Here is a 6,418-nt window from a genome sequence, read left to right as displayed (position 1 = left end):
TTGTTCACCCTAAAAAAAAAGCAGTCCTTTCTCCCTGTCGGGGAATTGAACCCCGGTCTCCCGCGTGACAGGCGGGGATACTCACCACTATACTAACGAGGAGCTGGTGTGGTGGACGTTTGAAAAAACGTGGAGCATTGGTACTAACTATACGTTTGCAGTGTTGGGCTTTAACACTTCTAACAAAAACATCTGTATAGACTGAATGGTTAGAGCTAGAAACTACTGTGACCCCTCTATGGAAAGCTGGGACTCTCACGAAAACGTACATGTAATCGATTTCGCTCTATACCACTCACAGGCCACACACTCGTAGTTAGAAGGTGACGCGTTTGTGGGATGTCCCAGGACATTGTCACAAATGCCAAACTCAAGACAGTTGTCGATGACTAGTTGGTTACTCGTTTCCCATTTAACAACTAAAGCCTTGCACAAAGTAAATCACCTCACACACTGGACATCTACAATGGATTCATCAAAGTCTTCTGAGAATGAGTAAATGTCCAAACTGAAAATGAAAGCAAAGTCAGATTTTTCAAGAGTCAGTTGAGATTTCTGTTGGCCTGGCAATCGAGCACAGATTTCTTCCTCAGGGGTTTCTCGAAATTACATGTTCAAAACATCCTGCATTGGCCGGGAATCGAACCCAGGCCTCCCGCGTGGCAGGCGAGAATTCTACCACTGAACAACCAATGCCTTGGAATACTGAGATAATGCTGGAAATCGTATCATAAAGCTTTATCTCCAAGCATATTTTTCGCATAGTGGGCTCAGCTACATTGTTCACCCTAAAAAAAAAGCAGTCCTTTCTCCCTGTCGGGGAATTGAACCCCGGTCTCCCGCGTGACAGGCGGGGATACTCACCACTATACTAACGAGGAGCTGGTGTGGTGGACGTTTGAAAAAACGTGGAGCATTGGTACTAACTATACGTTTGCAGTGTTGGGCTTTAACACTTCTAACAAAAACATCTGTATAGACTGAATGGTTAGAGCTAGAAACTACTGTGACCCCTCTATGGAAAGCTGGGACTCTCACGAAAACGTACATGTAATCGATTTCGCTCTATACCACTCACAGGCCACACACTCGTAGTTAGAAGGTGACGCGTTTGTGGGATGTCCCAGGACATTGTCACAAATGCCAAACTCAAGACAGTTGTCGATGACTAGTTGGTTACTCGTTTCCCATTTAACAACTAAAGCCTTGCACAAAGTAAATCACCTCACACACTGGACATCTACAATGGATTCATCAAAGTCTTCTGAGAATGAGTAAATGTCCAAACTGAAAATGAAAGCAAAGTCAGATTTTTCAAGAGAGTTGAGATTTCTGTTGGCCTGGCAATCGAGCACAGATTTCTTCCTCAGGGGTTTCTCGAAATTACATGTTCAAAACATCCTGCATTGGCCGGGAATCGAACCCAGGCCTCCCGCGTGGCAGGCGAGAATTCTACCACTGAACAACCAATGCCTTGGAATACTGAGATAATGCTGGAAATCGTATCATAAAGCTTTATCTCCAAGCATATTTTTCGCATAGTGGGCTCAGCTACATTGTTCACCCTAAAAAAAAAGCAGTCCTTTCTCCCTGTCGGGGAATTGAACCCCGGTCTCCCGCGTGACAGGCGGGGATACTCACCACTATACTAACGAGGAGCTGGTGTGGTGGACGTTTGAAAAAACGTGGAGCATTGGTACTAACTATACGTTTGCAGTGTTGGGCTTTAACACTTCTAACAAAAACATCTGTATAGACTGAATGGTTAGAGCTAGAAACTACTGTGACCCCTCTATGGAAAGCTGGGACTCTCACGAAAACGTACATGTAATCGATTTCGCTCTATACCACTCACAGGCCACACACTCGTAGTTAGAAGGTGACGCGTTTGTGGGATGTCCCAGGACATTGTCACAAATGCCAAACTCAAGACAGTTGTCGATGACTAGTTGGTTACTCGTTTCCCATTTAACAACTAAAGCCTTGCACAAAGTAAATCACCTCACACACTGGACATCTACAATGGATTCATCAAAGTCTTCTGAGAATGAGTAAATGTCCAAACTGAAAATGAAAGCAAAGTCAGATTTTTCAAGAGTCAGTTGAGATTTCTGTTGGCCTGGCAATCGAGCACAGATTTCTTCCTCAGGGGTTTCTCGAAATTACATGTTCAAAACATCCTGCATTGGCCGGGAATCGAACCCAGGACTCCCGCGTGGCAGGCGAGAATTCTACCACTGAACAACCAATGCCTTGGAATACTGAGATAATGCTGGAAATCGTATCATAAAGCTTTATCTCCAAGCATATTTTTCGCATAGTGGGCTCAGCTACATTGTTCACCCTAAAAAAAAAGCAGTCCTTTCTCCCCATCGGGGAATTGAACCCCGGTCTCCCGCGTGACAGGTGGGGATACTCACCACTATACTAACGAGGAGCTGGTGTGGTGGACGTTTGAAAAAACGTGGAGCATTGGTACTAACTATACGTTTGCAGTGTTGGGCTTTAACACTTCTAACAAAAACATCTGTATAGACTGAATGGTTAGAGCTAGAAACTACTGTGACCCCTCTATGGAAAGCTGGGACTCTCACGAAAACGTACATGTAATCGATTTCGCTCTATACCACTCACAGGCCACACACTCGTAGTTAGAAGGTGACGCGTTTGTGGGATGTCCCAGGACATTGTCACAAATGCCAAACTCAAGACAGTTGTCGATGACTAGTTGGTTACTCGTTTCCCATTTAACAACTAAAGCCTTGCACAAAGTAAATCACCTCACACACTGGACATCTACAATGGATTCATCAAAGTCTTCTGAGAATGAGTAAATGTCCAAACTGAAAATGAAAGCAAAGTCAGATTTTTCAAGAGAGTTGAGATTTCTGTTGGCCTGGCAATCGAGCACAGATTTCTTCCTCAGGGGTTTCTCGAAATTACATGTTCAAAACATCCTGCATTGGCCGGGAATCGAACCCAGGCCTCCCGCGTGGCAGGCGAGAATTCTACCACTGAACAACCAATGCCTTGGAATACTGAGATAATGCTGGAAATCGTATCATAAAGCTTTATCTCCAAGCATATTTTTCGCATAGTGGGCTCAGCTACATTGTTCACCCTAAAAAAAAAGCAGTCCTTTCTCCCCGTCGGGGAATTGAACCCCGGTCTCCCGCGTGACAGGCGGGGATACTCACCACTATACTAACGAGGAGCTGGTGTGGTGGACGTTTGAAAAAACGTGGAGCATTGGTACTAACTATACGTTTGCAGTGTTGGGCTTTAACACTTCTAACAAAAACATCTGTATAGACTGAATGGTTAGAGCTAGAAACTACTGTGACCCCTCTATGGAAAGCTGGGACTCTCACGAAAACGTACATGTAATCGATTTCGCTCTATACCACTCACAGGCCACACACTCGTAGTTAGAAGGTGACGCGTTTGTGGGATGTCCCAGGACATTGTCACAAATGCCAAACTCAAGACAGTTGTCGATGACTAGTTGGTTACTCGTTTCCCATTTAACAACTAAAGCCTTGCACAAAGTAAATCACCTCACACACTGGACATCTACAATGGATTCATCAAAGTCTTCTGAGAATGAGTAAATGTCCAAACTGAAAATGAAAGCAAAGTCAGATTTTTCAAGAGAGTTGAGATTTCTGTTGGCCTGGCAATCGAGCACAGATTTCTTCCTCAGGGGTTTCTCGAAATTACATGTTCAAAACATCCTGCATTGGCCGGGAATCGAACCCAGGCCTCCCGCGTGGCAGGCGAGAATTCTACCACTGAACAACCAATGCCTTGGAATACTGAGATAATGCTGGAAATCGTATCATAAAGCTTTATCTCCAAGCATATTTTTCGCATAGTGGGCTCAGCTACATTGTTCACCCTAAAAAAAAAGCAGTCCTTTCTCCCCGTCGGGGAATTGAACCCCGGTCTCCCGCGTGACAGGCGGGGATACTCACCACTATACTAACGAGGAGCTGGTGTGGTGGACGTTTGAAAAAACGTGGAGCATTGGTACTAACTATACGTTTGCAGTGTTGGGCTTTAACACTTCTAACAAAAACATCTGTATAGACTGAATGGTTAGAGCTAGAAACTACTGTGACCCCTCTATGGAAAGCTGGGACTCTCACGAAAACGTACATGTAATCGATTTCGCTCTATACCACTCACAGGCCACACACTCGTAGTTAGAAGGTGACGCGTTTGTGGGATGTCCCAGGACATTGTCACAAATGCCAAACTCAAGACAGTTGTCGATGACTAGTTGGTTACTCGTTTCCCATTTAACAACTAAAGCCTTGCACAAAGTAAATCACCTCACACACTGGACATCTACAATGGATTCATCAAAGTCTTCTGAGAATGAGTAAATGTCCAAACTGAAAATGAAAGCAAAGTCAGATTTTTCAAGAGTCAGTTGAGATTTCTGTTGGCCTGGCAATCGAGCACAGATTTCTTCCTCAGGGGTTTCTCGAAATTACATGTTCAAAACATCCTGCATTGGCCGGGAATCGAACCCAGGACTCCCGCGTGGCAGGCGAGAATTCTACCACTGAACAACCAATGCCTTGGAATACTGAGATAATGCTGGAAATCGTATCATAAAGCTTTATCTCCAAGCATATTTTTCGCATAGTGGGCTCAGCTACATTGTTCACCCTAAAAAAAAAGCAGTCCTTTCTCCCCATCGGGGAATTGAACCCCGGTCTCCCGCGTGACAGGTGGGGATACTCACCACTATACTAACGAGGAGCTGGTGTGGTGGACGTTTGAAAAAACGTGGAGCATTGGTACTAACTATACGTTTGCAGTGTTGGGCTTTAACACTTCTAACAAAAACATCTGTATAGACTGAATGGTTAGAGCTAGAAACTACTGTGACCCCTCTATGGAAAGCTGGGACTCTCACGAAAACGTACATGTAATCGATTTCGCTCTATACCACTCACAGGCCACACACTCGTAGTTAGAAGGTGACGCGTTTGTGGGATGTCCCAGGACATTGTCACAAATGCCAAACTCAAGACAGTTGTCGATGACTAGTTGGTTACTCGTTTCCCATTTAACAACTAAAGCCTTGCACAAAGTAAATCACCTCACACACTGGACATCTACAATGGATTCATCAAAGTCTTCTGAGAATGAGTAAATGTCCAAACTGAAAATGAAAGCAAAGTCAGATTTTTCAAGAGTCAGTTGAGATTTCTGTTGGCCTGGCAATCGAGCACAGATTTCTTCCTCAGGGGTTTCTCGAAATTACATGTTCAAAACATCCTGCATTGGCCGGGAATCGAACCCAGGACTCCCGCGTGGCAGGCGAGAATTCTACCACTGAACAACCAATGCCTTGGAATACTGAGATAATGCTGGAAATCGTATCATAAAGCTTTATCTCCAAGCATATTTTTCGCATAGTGGGCTCAGCTACATTGTTCACCCTAAAAAAAAAGCAGTCCTTTCTCCCCATCGGGGAATTGAACCCCGGTCTCCCGCGTGACAGGTGGGGATACTCACCACTATACTAACGAGGAGCTGGTGTGGTGGACGTTTGAAAAAACGTGGAGCATTGGTACTAACTATACGTTTGCAGTGTTGGGCTTTAACACTTCTAACAAAAACATCTGTATAGACTGAATGGTTAGAGCTAGAAACTACTGTGACCCCTCTATGGAAATCTGGGACTCTCACGAAAACGTACATGTAATCGATTTCGCTCTATACCACTCATAGGCCACACACTCGTAGTTAGAAGGTGACGCGTTTGTGGGATGTCCCAGGACATTGTCACAAATGCCAAACTCAAGACAGTTGTCGATGACTAGTTGGTTACTCGTTTCCCATTTAACAACTAAAGCCTTGCACAAAGTAAATCACCTCACACACTGGACATCTACAATGGATTCATCAAAGTCTTCTGAGAATGAGTAAATGTCCAAACTGAAAATGAAAGCAAAGTCAGATTTTTCAAGAGTCAGTTGAGATTTCTGTTGGCCTGGCAATCGAGCACAGATTTCTTCCTCAGGGGTTTCTCGAAATTACATGTTCAAAACATCCTGCATTGGCCGGGAATCGAACCCAGGACTCCCGCGTGGCAGGCGAGAATTCTACCACTGAACAACCAATGCCTTGGAATACTGAGATAATGCTGGAAATCGTATCATAAAGCTTTATCTCCAAGCATATTTTTCGCATAGTGGGCTCAGCTACATTGTTCACCCTAAAAAAAAAGCAGTCCTTTCTCCCCATCGGGGAATTGAACCCCGGTCTCCCGCGTGACAGGTGGGGATACTCACCACTATACTAACGAGGAGCTGGTGTGGTGGACGTTTGAAAAAACGTGGAGCATTGGTACTAACTATACGTTTGCAGTGTTGGGCTTTAACACTTCTAACAAAAACAT

General features: G+C 44.5%; 2 non-coding genes across 2 annotated transcripts; both read right to left on the bottom strand.

Annotated features, from left to right (window-relative positions):
- Positions 1-3,142: 3,142 nt before the first annotated feature.
- trnad-guc (transfer RNA aspartic acid (anticodon GUC)) lies at positions 3,143-3,214 on the bottom strand. Its single transcript has one exon. It is a non-coding gene; the product is annotated as a tRNA-Asp (tRNA).
- A 705-nt stretch (positions 3,215-3,919) lies between these two features.
- trnad-guc (transfer RNA aspartic acid (anticodon GUC)) lies at positions 3,920-3,991 on the bottom strand. The gene has a single exon. It is a non-coding gene; the product is annotated as a tRNA-Asp (tRNA).
- Positions 3,992-6,418: the final 2,427 nt, after the last annotated feature.

This window comes from Oncorhynchus mykiss, chromosome 29 (assembly GCF_057628025.1).
Source record: "Oncorhynchus mykiss isolate SJ-2025 chromosome 29, ASM5762802v1, whole genome shotgun sequence".
Taxonomy (NCBI): domain Eukaryota; kingdom Metazoa; phylum Chordata; class Actinopteri; order Salmoniformes; family Salmonidae; genus Oncorhynchus; species Oncorhynchus mykiss.
Note: the sequence above shows the minus strand (reverse complement) of the source record. Positions and strands in the feature narration are given on the sequence as shown.